The sequence below is a fragment of the Lutjanus erythropterus genome, chromosome 1, assembly GCF_056507025.1.
Source record: "Lutjanus erythropterus isolate fLutEry1 chromosome 1, fLutEry1.hap2, whole genome shotgun sequence".
Taxonomy (NCBI): Eukaryota; Metazoa; Chordata; class Actinopteri; order Lutjaniformes; family Lutjanidae; genus Lutjanus; species Lutjanus erythropterus.
In genome coordinates, this window is record NC_139317.1 from 45,911,806 (window position 1) to 45,927,597 (window position 15,792).

The window sequence follows — 15,792 nt, forward strand, 5'->3', positions numbered from 1 at the left end:
ATGGAGGTTTAGAACTACACTGACCACATGCTGATGTGTTGACATCATGATGACATTTGCATAGCAAGGAAAATGGTGCGTGTTAGAACTGTAATGTGTTACACTTCTGGCGACTCTCACCAAGTAATAGTATCAAACTAAAACTGAAACTATTCAGTCAGTTACTGAAGTCAAAATTGTGACACCACACTGTAGGAGAATTATCAGTAACATGTGCCAAGGATGCAACTAACAATTATTTTCAATCTTGAATTAGTCTGTTGATCATTTGCTCAATTAATCAATCAGTTTTTTGGTCTATAAAGTGTCAGAAAATGGTGATAAATGTTGATTAGTGTTTACCAAAGCCCAAGATGACGTCCTCAGATGTCTTGTTTTTTCCAGAAGAAACCAGAAAATATTCACATCCAAGCTGCTGGAAAATGTTGACCTACAATACTAAAACCAATTAATTGATTAGCAAAATAGTAATGGACATAATAATGTAGGAAAGCTGTTCCTGTAAGTGTTATATTGTTAATTATACTATCAGATTATTATCACTGCTGCCTTTAATGGCTAGTTCACCCCAAAATCAAAACTACGTTTTCCACTGCTCTGTAGTGCTGTTTATCCATTTAACCACCTGGCACTCGGCTTGTGGTGCTCAAAGCACTAATAACTTTGAAAAATACAACATGAGTGTCTCTTTCCAAATATCATGACCAGGTTACACAGGATAATCCACAGAGCTTGTTGTGAGCAGTTTCATGTAGGAATTACTTTATTTGTGCACTTGAATCTACCGGAACTACTTTTTTTCTAATAGAAAGAAAGTACATAAGCTGAGTACCATTTCATTCCAATATATTGGAGAGAAAATAATTTCTACAGCTGATATCTCCAAATCTCTGCAACTCACGCCCCAAAAAATCACTGTACTAGAGGCCAGGGGAACATATGTATTTTTGATTTTGGGATGAACTGTTCCTTTGATGTGTAAGTAGCTTTTTTGTGTTGTAGCAGGTTGAAGTGGAGCTCATTTTAACAGCTGGGCAGTTTAATCTTTAACAGAGATGAAAAATATAAAGTCTCATAAAATGGAAATAAGTAAAGTACAAATACTAAAACACAGTACTCAAGATCAGTACTGAACAACATTATACTCATTCTTCCACCACTGGCATCTACATGAGTGCTGAAACAAGATGCTGATTAACTAATTAGTTGATTCAAAGTTATCCAGACTTATTAGCAACAGTTTTAATCATTAGACAATCAAGCAGAAATACTGGATATTTGTTGCTACACATTTGTTGCTTTTATGCAGGGTTTCTTCCCAGTATGGAAAAGTACAGAATTTGATTTTAGTCATTTTCAGGTCTGTTTGAGTGTGGAGAAAAAGAGGAGTATGAAAAAAATATTATGTTTCCAGAGTACTGGCCCTGTTCTGTTTGCTAAAATGTGAAATTCATAGTTTCTAGAGACACATTGATCATACAGGCAGTGTATTTTTCATGGTGTTTGGAGCAGGCAGCCAGCTCAGGCGATGTTGTCAAACTACCAGGCTTGTTTCATACGAGGAAAATGTCTCTGCCTCAGCCTCACATTGAAATTTACAGTTTAAGTGAACTAGAATGCTTTCATGTGATCCAAACTAATGTCCCGAGTCATGTTTTAATTACCTTTAACTACAAAAGTTCTGATCAGTCAGGAATAATTGTGGTTTTAAATGTTAATTAAAGCTGCTTACAGACTGTGTAGACTAAAATGCACAAGAAGCCTAATTCTTCTTTACAATAATTTACTACTCATTTACAATCAGGTAGGCAAACATTAAAATTAAAATATAATTAGGATCAGTGTATATGATAGAATAATGGTCTTAGATTTTGCCAGAAACCACCAAATTTTGGCTTTCACAGTCAAGTTTACTTCCTCAGGCTGAGATGTTTGTGGAACGTAGGACGCAAGGGACTTGGTGGGTAAATGCAAGTTTGTCGAGGGCTGGCTTGACAATTCAAAATACAAAGCCGACCCCTCAGGATTTGAAATGGAAAAAGAAAGCTAGATTTAAAATATGAATAATTTAGTGAGAAGTCTGAAAATATGAGTGTTATGAATTTTGAAATGGAAAATGTGCAGGAACGCTGTTTATATCATTGAATAGAATATCTCTGGGATTCAACTTTTGATCCATTAAAACATTTGAAGGCGTCACCTTGGATTCTGTGCAATAGCAACAGGCATTTTCTACTATTTTCTGAGACTACAAATCACCTTATCAATCAGTAAAGAAGACTGAGAGGTTCAGACATAAAAAATTATCATTAGTTGCCGCTGTGGTTGACACATGATGTGTTTAAGAGCGTCTGTGCTTCACCTGGACCTGCCTTCATGCTCCTCTGTCAGGAATCACCCAGCTGAAGTGTTGTTGAGCAACATACTGAATCCAGAGCAGCTCCAGGCCGCTACTCTGCAGCTGACCTGAGCTTTGACCTCCCAGCAGACAAGGACAAATGGATTCAAGGTAGTTCTCATCTGTATTTCATTCATTTATCAAGCTGAATATGAGCGTTAAGTACCATAACAGTTTGTCTTTATTGGCTGTGTGTGTTCTATTTACATTCTCAGGTCATGTCACAGACCTCAGGTTGTGTCAGGCCTTTTTGACATGTCACAGTAGGAAAAGCACAAGTGTAAATAGGCAAATGATTGATGGCTCAATTCCATTTAGCTGCTTCAGTTTGAGGCTCCTGGTAGTGTGGCACAGTGGCTTGTGGCTTGTGTCATGGCTTCATGGGGCATTAGAACAGAACAGAGCTGTCAGTAATGTTGTGCTTTTCCTCCAGTGACAAGTCAGATGTCACAGACCAACACCAAAGGTCTTGTGACATCCAAAGTACAATTACAATAACAAAGACAGTAAGTAGAATAATAATGTAAATAGCAATAGTACATAAAATAAAAGCTAATAAAATAGATAGTTGAAAAAATATATATAGTATATAAGTAAAATAAATAATTAAGTTATTATTCAGTTAAATCAAGTACATAGACCAGAGTTTCCCAAACTTTTTTCCTGGGGACCCACTTTTTAAAAATGACAAACCACCCTGATCCAAATCACAACAGGCCTCATCAATAAATTTGAAAAATTCATTTATGCATGCATGAACATTTATGACCATTTTTACTGCCATTTCTGCATCACCTTATATTATCTTGATGCTTTATTGACAGTAACACAAGTTAAACCTTTAGAAATGAAAAATAAATGCATTTAGACTGAGTTTACAGGCCATCCCATTGTTTTTATTTCCTCTTATTAGGAAAACAATTTAGGAAATTTTAGCCTGTTTCATAAATGAGACAAAATAAGTGCATTTAGATGAAATTAACAGGCTTGTGTTTTTTCCTGTCATCAGTAAAACAACACATTTTAAATGCTTTATAAAAGGTGTACTACAGACATAAATCTAAAATTTTCAGAATTTCTTCCATAGTCTTTTATTTATTTGGGGACCCAAATAAAATTTCCCGTGACCCACCTGGGGTTCCCAAACCAGTGTTTGAAAATGACTGCACCACATAATAGTTGTCTTTTCCCTACATTGGCCAGACGACCACTAATCTGACGGGGACAAGCAAACAAATGAAGATGCTGGTGGTATAAGTTAAATACAGTATGATTTATACATTTCTATTGACCAGGCATTCCCAAACTTTAGAATGCCACAGCCCAATCTGAAAATCTTCTGCAGTCCACCCAAACCTTAAATCAAAAAACTGATCAACACGTGAGACTGATCGTACCAATGATGAGATATAAAGTATGTTCCAGTTCATGTGGTAGGTCAGCTAATAGTCTAACACCTACATTAGAAAAAATGGAGAATAACATGTAATTAAATTAAATCCCATGGCCCTGATTACTTTTTTTTTTTTAATTAATCATGAATCATTTATGGTAATTTCAAAATGGAAAATCCGAAACTTGAAACAGACCGTTGCTATAGACACAGTTCTGATCATTGAGTCTGAGGGAACAATAAAATAATTGTTAAATCATTATAATAATTTCAAAATTAATATTTTGTGTCAAATTATTGATATTTAACATTAATGACATTTTCATGAACCATGAAAACCATGAAACAAGCAGGATAATGTACAGTGACCAGCTCACTGTTATAAAATAAAGCCATGAAATCATTTATAAATTTATATTTTGTGTTTCATAAATATGTGCCAAATATTGTTTTATTTTTTGGTAAGTAACCATCTAATAAGCAGGGTTCATCATGTCCTGCATCATCCTGTCAGGATTTATTCCAGAAAAATAAATTCTCCACTCACTGTATATTATCCCTCACATATTGTATGGTAATTCCAAACTTGTAAAAATTGAAACTTTCAAATGTTTTGTTTATTTATTTATATTCTTGAGGCAGGAAATGACGTTATTTGGCAGCCGACACTGCAGATTCATTCTTTTCCTTCAGAAGGAAAAGTCTTTTCTTCCTTTCTGTTAAATTTTGGAACTTGGGGCAAAATTGGAAAAACTCTTCTCTGATACGTTTGTATTTTTGACATTGTGTTCAGACGTGTGGCTCTCTCTCTACAGCTTCTAAATCACAGTGAACGCCGTCTGTCCTCTGTGTTGTGTTTTTCTCAGGTTTGTATCAGTCACTGCAGTCAAGTGGGAGGAATCTTTCTACCCTTGTCCCACATGATGAACGCAGCCTCTTCGTCCACACGTCCCAGAGCATGGAGCTCTCTCCAGTTCAGCCCAGGTCACACTCTTACCTTCTGGAGTAAAGCCGTCATAAGATGTGGGTTGTGGTAATCTCACAGCAGCCAAATCCTCTTTTAATGAAATGTATTATATAGGGATGTCCTGCATGCAGCATTTGAAGTTGGATCTGAGCTGAATCCCTTTATAACACAGTTGAGGTAACCCTGATATGACTCTGGATAGTGTCGGCCAAGTCTGCCATCCTGGCTGTTGGTAGGAACTGAGTTTTGCACGCAGTCTCACTGATAAACTAACTAAACAAATATGTCGACTCAGTGTGAGTGCCAGCTCAAAGTGAAACTGCTGCTCAGTCCAGCTGACAGAGGAAAGAGACCTTAGACCACTTATTCTTTAATGATAAGTTCTGATCAACTTACTATTAATTATTACAATCAATTAATTTATACAAACAGCAAAGGCATGACAGGAGGGAGCAACAACAGCAGAGTGTAATAATCAAATGATTGCAAGAGTAAGAGGACACCATGAGTTAAATGTAAAAAATTTCTTTTGAAAGACAAATATTTGTCCGGCACAGTATCTCAGAGGACACTGGCCACGCAGTATGTGGAAGAAGATGGTTGACCTGTCTGGTGTTATCAGAAATAATTTAGTTATCAATATTCTGAATGTGACACAGGTCATGTAATCAGTTCAACAGTTTCAGTTGGATATTCTGAAATTGGCCTTATTCTGATCGGAGCAAATTCTGATTTAGACGTATGGGATACGCTGGTATTATTCTGGTTTTAGGAACATTCTTTGGACATGTAAACAGCAAATTCAGAATATGTGTCTCAGTTTTACAGCAGTTTGCTCTAAACAAACCAATGAGCCAACAGTTTGCAAGGCTGAGGTAGAAATGCATGCGCAAAATACATGTTTTTAATTTGTGGTCAGAGGGAGAAACACACCTACTTTTAAAATTTTTTTAAATTTGATATCAGCATATTATATATATATATATATATATATATATATATATATATATATATATATATATATATATATATATATATATATATTTATTTATAATATGTATATATATATATTTATATTTGATTTGTGTAAAGATCACAGTGCTGACATTTTCAATAAGGTGGTTTAATGGATGAAAGAGGGCGGCTGTGTTTACACAGTCAAACAAATCCACCACCGGTGGAAAACTTTTAATACTACTATATTGACAGACAGACACGTCCATAACCAGAGCGTGCACAGCTGCATAGAAACAGAAATATTAATGGTATATTCATTTATATTTTCTTTGTGGGAATATGGTCTTTTTAGATTAAGAGCAAAAACTGGAATATTGTGTGAATGTAAATGTACTAACTCATTCACATACATGTCACTGACATTACTGTTTTTTCTTTTATTGTCACATTTTTAAAGGGCACAACATATTGAATAAATTTCACACTCAGAACTTGGACATCAAATAAATGGAGTAAATATAGTGCACTATATATTCAATAGGGAGTAAATTCAGAGAAATGTTGCTGTATGTAAAGTTTATGGAGATAAGAGAGATTATGTTTTAACTGAGACAGTATTGTCATAAATCAAACTAAAGGGGCACTCAGAGAGTGCAGACCTCCACCAAGGCCAATAGTCCAGTCTGCTATGAGAAATAAATCAGATGTGATCACCATTATGCCTGGATGTATTTAAAGGGACCGTTCATCAAAAATACATATTTTTCCTCTTACCTGTAGTGCTGTTTATCCATCAAGATAGTTTTGGTGTGAGTTGCAGAGTTTTGGAGATATCAGCCATAGAGCTGTGTGCTTTCTCTCCAGTATAATGGAACTGAATGTCACCAGTCCTGTGGTGCTCAAAGCTCCAATGACTTGATTACTGAAGATAATCCACAGACCTTGTTGTGAGCAGTGTCATGTAGGAACTACTCTCTTTCTGCAGTAGAATCTGCCGAAACTACGTTCTGTCTAACACAGAGCTCTGCAACATTTATGATTAAAACAGCAAATTTTGGCCAACAAAAAGGAAAAAAATCCTTCTGAAGCTGCAACTATTAAATTCTCTCTTTTCCCATGTATTTTTAATTTGGCATCCATAGCTAGCTTATGGAGACTCAAGAAGACAAAAATTTAGAGGAAAAGGCACTGAGCCATAGACACATAAATTAGACACATAAATTATATATATATATGTGTATACATATATGTATATATATATATATATGTATATATATATATATATATATATATATATATATATATATATATATATATATATATATATATATATATATGTGTGTGTGTGTGTGTGTGTGTGTATGTATATAAACTGAAAAATCTAGTGCAGTACGTTTCCTTGAAATTTTGAGTTGTATAGACCTACAACAGTGATAAATGAAAATTTAAATGTTTATAAAATAAGTTATTCATTTCCACATCATTTTTGCCAAGGTCACGTGGAACCACTGCAGAGGGTCTAAAGAGCCACATGCAGCTCCAGAGCAGACGTCCGCTCTGACAGAAAGAAAGTAGTTCCTGCATGAAACTGCTCACAACAAGGTCTGAGGATTATGTTGAGCAATCAGGACACTGGTGTCAAGTTTTTCAACGGTAATTTTTCTTTTTGGTGCTTAAAGCACCGCAAGCTGAGTGCCATCTGGTCCCATAATCCCACTCTGCAACTCACACCAAACTATCTAGTTGAATAAATAGCACTGCAGGCCAGAAACTTCACCTATAAAATTATCTTGCAACTTGCACTATTTCCTTTACTGGATTCTTATTACTGTTGTACAATACGAAGATTATTCTTTTTAATTAGAAAAATAAGACATGAGTCCTGGACTGAGATGAAACTGCAAACAATCCTCCTGTCACAAACATGATATTTACTTGGACTGAATTTAACAAATGCTCCTGTATGCAGTTACTGTATTACGGTGCTTACAACCTCAAATTTTACCATCTAACAGTAAATGCCAGTTTGTGAATTCAGTGCTTTATTTTTTGTGGCCTGATACGCAGCTGAAAAGCTCTCAGCAGCTCTTGAGCCAGCATTTTTCAGCCTCCCTGAGAGCACTCTGCGAAGCCAAAACTGTTGGCCCACAACAGGAAACCTATAGCCTGTGCTATCAGGAGTGGCTTCCTTCACACGACAACATGCTGGAGTCATAATTTCGGGCAAGGTTTCGCCCATTTCCTGCTGCAGGAGGGAAACACTTGCCTATCCTTTTTCCCGGGGGAGCTCCCATCCCCGCAACGCTGACGACACCCGTCTCTGAGGAGACCGGGCCGGAGCTTTTATTCTGATTCACACAAACACACACACACACACACGCACACACACACACACACACACACACACACACACACACACACACACACACGCACACACACACACATGCACGCTGACCTGCTCTGGCTGCCAGCTGTACTGCAGCTCAGGTTCTTTGTTGGTGGGTTTTCGACAGGAAAAAGCCATCCTTGGAGAAATGTGGGTTTTTTATTTTTAATGCTCAAGTCTGGCACTGCACAGGTAAATGTTCTTCCTGTTTGCCAGGCAGGTGAGCTCGTTAGGTTTCCAGTTTGATGCTGTAACCTGAGAAGAGCAAACTGATCCTGGGTGCATTATTTATGGGTTTGGCTGATTAAATGACAGTGCCGCTGCTGTGAAACAGGAACCTTACAAACGCTGTCAAAGACAGACACAATGTCATGTAACACCGCTGTTGTCTAACACTAATAATGACTTGTTCTTAGGAGCAAACTCACTTATCTCATTTACTACCATTAACTATTAGATCTGTTCAAGATTTTAGACATACTGATTCTTCTTCTGCAGGGACATATACCATCGTTTCACAGTCTCACAGCTTGTGGTCAGTCTACCTGTGATGGTTACCACATTACAACTAATAATCTAAATACTCTACACTGTAAAACCAAATGCTCACATTAATCAGTTGTAATAAGTATAGCAAAAACCTTTCGGTTTAAGAGACAAATTAAGTGTGGAATTAACAGGCTCTCATTTTTTCCACTTGTAAAACTATTCACAGTTTGCACATGACGTCACGTCCATATGGGAATGTCCCCTTGGAAGGTAGAACAATGCTATCTTCCGCTGCTGAATAGTCTCTGTTGTTTCACCAAAATGTCGGATAGTTGTTGCGCGATGGGACACACTTTCTGACGAGTGGAAAAGCCAGGGCTGTGTTTCTACAGAATCCCGTCCGACAAAGAAAACCCAGTAAGGAGGAGATTGTGGATTTGTGCCATTAAAGGTGCCTCTGAGGGCAAACAATGGCAGCCATCAGAGAACACACGTATCTGCAGCGAACAAGATTTATGTCATAAGATACTATGTTAACTTAACAAAATGATACTGCCTTGTTGTTACAGACCTGCAACACTGACCACAATGACCCTGAAACTAACGTAAAAAAACATGAATTAATGTTAGATTGCTAACATTGCTTTTGCTTAGACAATGAAGAATTTCTTGTCCTTCACCTCCCAAACAGCAGCATTATTGACCCATCCAGATCAAAAATACATACAATTGTGTGTACTTTTGTACGCTGTCATCCGGATCGACACTGTAAGGTGAGGGGTTCTCCACAAGATACATGTAAACTTCACCAAAGTGAAGCTCTGGCAGGGACTTGGTTGTTTTAGTGACTCAAATATGGTGACAGATGCTGTATATGGCTCACAAGTGCCCAAAACTTGTATTTTATTTTTGTATCTTTGTTTTTATGTAGTTGAGAGGTGATACAAATGTTTGTGGCTTAAAACTGAAGGGAAACTTAGTGGCTTGTGCTGCATCTCTAGGTAGAGTTTGTTGTGAGCCGTCATGTTGGGCCATTGTTTTGTCCTCCAGGTCACCGTGTATGTCACGTGACTGAAAACTATGAATATACCCATTTTAAATACTTTATAAAAGGTGTACTGCAGATATAAATATAAAATTTGCAGAATTTCCTCTGTAATTATTTGGCGACCCAAATAAAAGCTGAAAAACATAATAGATGTAACAAGACAACATTCTGTCAAAGACGTAACAACATGAGAATGACATACGTCATTCAAAAGCATAGCATAACAAGATGTATGATGAAAAATGACATAAGGAGAAAATGACATAAAAGATGCAACAAGATGAAAATGATGTAAAGTATATAACAAGATGAAAATGACAAAAGAATGTAACAAGATGAAGAGGATGCAAAAGACATTAGACGAAAATGATGTTAAAAAAAGACAGTGGGCCTCATTCACTGTTGTCTTCATGAGTTTTATCTTAAAGTTCCTCTTAAGAACAATCCAAAGAAAAGTCTAACTCAGATTCATGATGGTGTTCTTAAATTGCAGAATTGTTCATGTGTTCTTATAATGATGAATGCCGTTGCCTTCATGACTGCCAGCTCTTCCTAATTAGTGTACTTAAACGCCCCACCAATGCCCAAATATGGTCATGAGACTCCAGGGCTGTGTCAACACACAGAGATCACACAGAGATCACACAGAGACAAGTTAAGAGAGAGGACAAGAATCCCACATGAAAATCTAAAGACAGTGAAGTGGTGGTATAGTTGTTGTTGTTGTTGTTGTTGTTGTTGTTGTTGTTGTTGTTTTTTGACAGTATATTTTATCTAAAAGCTGTAAAACCATGAAACACTTGAAAATTAAGTAGGGGCAAAAGTAAAACATTATTTTAAAAAGAAAGAATAAAGATATGCACTTAAACCTGTTTCATTTGTGACGTTTCTGTAAAATATTGAAAATAATTATTAAAGTATTCTAAATTATACAGATATTGTTCTTGTTTGAATCCTGTATTATAATACAACTGTAGAATTGAAGAAAATGCAATTAGAAATGATTTTGCACAAGTATGTCAGCACTCAAATGTGCATAAGTGTGCTTGAGTGTTCTTAGATTCTGTTCTTACCTAAGAACAAATCACACATAAGAAAACAGTTGGTGATTGAGGCCCAATGATATAAAAGATGTAACAAGAAAAAAACAACATTTCGCAGTGCGAAAACAACATACATGGGAAAAAGATGAAAAAACAACACAATGTAACAAGATGAAAATGATGTAAATGACGTAACAAGACAAATATAACATAAAAAAGACGTAACAGGGCAAAAACTACAAAAATGTAAAAATGACATAAGATGAAAAAGACATAACGAGACGAAAACAATGTAACAAGACGAAAATTATGTATAAAACGTAAAAAGATGAGACAGACCAGGAGACTAGACCGCAGAGAAAAAGTGAGACTCGGTTAGCTTTGCACAGAAACAGTCAGTAGAAATGTCCTTCAGAGGACGACTTTTTCTTTCATACTTTGAGTACATTTCAGAGCCTGAACTTTTTCACTTTTACTTGAGTAAAGAAGTTGGATCAGTGCTTCTGCTTTTACCATTTTTTACACAAATATCCGTACTTCTACTTGAGTAAAGATATTAATCAATTTCATTTAGCTTTTTTATGGAAAAAAGTATCAGACACAAATTATTGTTCAAAGCAGAGTAGTTTTTATGTCTTGAAACTTGTCTCAGAAGGAGCAGTTACATATAGGCTCAACATCTTTCCCATAATGCACTCAGTGGAGGCGTGCACATGGCAGCTCCCAGCAGATGTGCTTTGCAAGCAGTGATGGGAGGTGATCCTCTGCTGTTATTGCAGGTGATGGAACTAAACAGTTGTTCCCCAGCCTTGACATCTGCTCTATTTTACTGAAAACACCCTCCGTTCACATCCAGCCGCAGAATGTGGAAACTTGGCTCTCTCTCAAGTCCATTTTTAATTCCAGGCCCAGCCCTTCTTTGGCTCCCGTCGCAGTACAAGACTGACCTTTTACCTTAGCCATGTTGGGACCCCCTCTCTTTCTCTCTCTGCCGGGACTACCCGCGGGGACAGGATGGTCGGCTGGACGCTTTCACACCCACACGCTGACCTTTGAGCCACAATGCTTTCAGGATCTTTTTTTGGATTCACAGTCATTGGAGAGCTTCCTTCTGATGAACAGACAGTGTGCACATTGTTAACACAAACCCACTACCCCACACACACACACACACACTTCATATCCTGTCCCTGCCACACCCTGCACACTATTGTCCTCACACACAAACACAAATATTTACAGTGGGACGTGTTTCAGTCCACCTCAGCAGTCACTTCACCTCAGTGATCACCCAAAAGTGTGTGTGATTTCACTGTGATGTAAAGCACATATTCACATATCCTGTTTCTGGTGGGAGGTGGAGGGTTATTTGTTATCCTGACTTCCTCTTGTCTTGCAGCCAGGTGGAGGCTGGGTGATATTACCGCCATCAGAGTGTGGAAACAAGATAGCAGCAGGTCTTGATGAAAAGTCTGTAGATCCGACTGCCTTTCCTGCTCGCTGCTAAAAACAACAACAACACCACCAGGGATTTTAGACCCCATGAAAAGATATCATATTGGGCCCCTCCACCACAGGCAGGGTTGGGGGTTTGGGTTACTTTAAAAATGTATTCTGATACAGTTACTAATTGCCACTTAAGCCACTAACAAGTATCACAATATTAAAGTAATGTTACTACAAATCTGGCCCCTGATAAGGTGATGGGCAGTGGTGGACAAAGTACTCAACCCCAGGACTTGAGTCAAAGTGTAGACACTCCTGGTCAAATATTATATATATCAAGTTAAATTACTAGAGTACTTGCATTTACAGAAGCTTGTAACTCTCTGAAACCACCTGATGATGAACTGACCTGCTTGTAGAACCACTCTGCTACACAAAGTCTATAGAAACACCTATAAAAACTTCAACATAGATACATAAATACAATCAAAAACAAAAAGGACAGCTGTTGTCATTTTCTAATGTAACTGTATTAAAATCACATCATAACATTAGATTGAAGCCGACTGTAAGAAGTTCTCCAAGTCTGTTAAATAACTGAAATTTCTTTCTGTCTTCAGGAGCAGAATATACATGAATTATGTGGTATTTTTCACTCTGATAAAAACAATCCAACTTTAAAAGTCTACTTGGAATTATTTATCTTTTTCTAATTATAATAACATCTTAAGATTTAATTTAGTCTTTCTCCTGCTGTTGTCATTACTCGTTTAGTTTGAATCAAAGAAGGAGAGCTTGTTTGTTCTTGTTACAGAGCGCCTGGATTCTGCTTTTACATCAGTCCCAGTTGAGAGTGGGTACTGTTTTGGTTTGTATTGGTTTCCTTCTGTGAGGAACACAGCGTGTGGCCAATTGCATTTTAGAAAAGAAAAAACAGCAACAGCTGACTTCAAAGCTCTGCTTCGCCTAAAAGTAACGAGTAACAACAACCTTCACAGAAATGTAGTGGAGTCAAAAGTACAATATTTGTCTTTGAAATGTAGTGGAGTGAAAGTCGGAAGTTTCCAAAAAACAAATACTCAAGTAAAGAACAGATACTCAAAAATATATTCAAATACAGTAGTACAGTAAAGGTACTTTGTTACTGTCCACCACTGGTGGTGGGTGGTCCTCCAACCATTTTTAATTAACAAGGAAAATAAATTCACACTGTTTAACCAGGGTCAGCTCTGTGATGAACTGGTGACTTGTCCAGGGTGAACCCCGCCTCTCGCCCAATGTCAGCTGGGATAGACTGCAGCAGCCCGCGACTCTTACGGAATAAGCGGTTACAGAAAATGAATGAATGAATGTTTAACCAGGAATGGGGGTCACCATTCCCATTCCCCCATAACTTCCAATCTTTGTGACACACATACTGTGATTAAGTAGTTTTTGGGGGTACTTGTACTTTTATGAGTAGATTTTCAAGTCTCTACTTTTACTAATACTTAAGGATTTATTACACCTTGTAATCTACTTAGTTATGGTTAAATCATTTTAAATGCATTTTAGTAGTCAATAAGGCGATCTGCTCGGATGTTAATGATTAATCATTAATTGATTAATCACAGTTACAAAATTAAATTAAATGTATTGGATATTTAATCAATAGTCATGGCAGTAATTGCACTTCCAGTTGTTGCCATGGAGATGATGGTAATTTCGACTGAAGATTTGGACAAACAGAAACTCAAACTGTATACTTAAATACTTAAGTATTTTTGTAATACCAATACTTTTATTTGTAATTGAGTGATATTTTAACAATGTAACAGTACTAGTACTTGAGTACATATTGTCAGTACTCTCCACCACTGATTTGTGGCATACAGCTGACCTGCGCCAGGCTGCTGCAGTCAGATTTGCTGCTTGGTGACGAGATGAGTGCAGACAGCAAACATGGAAAGGTCAAAAATGACAACAGGTAATTCATTAATGAGTCAGATGAACTGGCCTTTATTTTGCCGCCTCACACCCAGTCCTAAAACACTGTTTAATTTTCCACATGACGACAGCTGTATGCAAAGTTGCTAATATCAGGCACCATCAAGAGTCAAAGCATGCTTGCTTCGGTAGCGCCACAAGAAGGTTTTAGTCATAATTTTAGCTGATAAATGAAGAATGATTAAAGTTTGTTTATTAATTGGCTCCTGGCCTCTTGTCAGTTTGCAGATGTGGCCCCCAGATAAAGCAAGTAGAGCATCCCTGACTTAGGTTATACACATAACACACTGGTGGATGCACCTTTACCTGATGTGACCCCCGTTAACTTTCAGTATTATTTGACAGATTTCTTTGTTTCTTCTTAACAAAATGATATCATTACCCAGGATTCCATGTGTAGGTGTTCACCATTTGATTCATCACGTCTGCTCCTCCTTTCTCTCTGCTATAGTGCAGGATTATTTCTGGCTTTCTCTTCACTCCACTTAATCATCTTGCATGGTGCTCAGGAGGATGATAGCCTTTCCCTTTTTTGGCACGTAACCATGTTGTTGTTGAAACCCAATTCAGAGCTACACACCTCGCTGGATTTGGATGGTTTCATTGAGGGCCAGTTTGTCTGGCTTGTTCTGACAGGGTCACGTGGGTCCTAATAACGGTCAGTTGCTTCTCAAGTTGCTTCTCAGCTAAAGGGACTCTGGGAACGGAGTGATCCATTGTTATGTTTTGACATACAAATAAAACAAAGAAACCAAGAAGATTATATTCATTTAATCAGTGTGAAATTCTTGAAATGATCTTCACATCTATACTATACTGTATTTTATACTATACAGTACTACTACTATCTGTCACCTGTTTATCTGGTTCCACTGTTCAAATGTAGGACGGCCTTCTCTCCCAGGCTTGTCTGTACTTTTCCTCAGGCTGTCTTTCCTTGTAGACTGTTCCATCAATGATATAAGGTGCCTTTGTATCACACACCCAGAGGGCTTTTTTTCTTTAATTCTGTGTCAGAACCCGCCCCTGAACAACACAAGCTGCTCATCAACTGTGACACAGTCACAGGATGAACTTTTCTCTGCAGTTGGTGAGGATTCAGTCCCACACGTACCTGGGTGCTGTCATGTGGTCTCAGCCAATGTGTTCTCATCCCAATTCGCCACGTACCGACAGAGGTGGCAGAAGTACACACATCAGGCCCTCAAGTAGAAGTACAGATACTTAAAGGAAGAAGTACTGATGCAACTTTATTTTACTTTTACTTTCTTTTCTAGAAGTGAAAAAGTACCGGCTGAAAGTAAAAAGTCGCCCTCTGGAGGACATTTCTACAGACTGTCTGTGCAAAGCTAACTGAACCTCTTTTCTCCCCGTCTGTCTGTTTCATCTTGTTGCATCATTCTTGTCTTGTTATGTCTCGTTACATCTTTTATGTTGTTTTCATCTTGTTACATCTTATTACGTCATTTCTGTTTTGTTACATCTTTTACATCATTTTCATCTCGTCTTTTATATAATTTTTGTCTTTTACGTTGTGTTTGTCTTGTTACATCCTTTACATCGTTTTAGTCTTGTTACATCTTTTGCATCATTTTGGTCTCATGATATTGTTATGCTGTTTTTGACGTTAACATTATTTTCGTCATTTTCATCTTATGTCATTTGCATATACAAACTGT

At 37.4% G+C, this 15,792-nt stretch overlaps 1 long non-coding RNA gene across 1 annotated transcript; it reads right to left on the reverse strand.

Annotated features, from left to right (window-relative positions):
- Positions 1–13,745: 13,745 nt before the first annotated feature.
- Positions 13,746–15,332, reverse strand: LOC146333365 (uncharacterized). Its single transcript, XR_014771331.1, has 3 exons — positions 15,228–15,332; positions 14,969–15,139; positions 13,746–14,810 (listed from the first exon to the last, which is right to left on the reverse strand). It is a non-coding gene; the product is annotated as an uncharacterized LOC146333365 (long non-coding RNA).
- Positions 15,333–15,792: the final 460 nt, after the last annotated feature.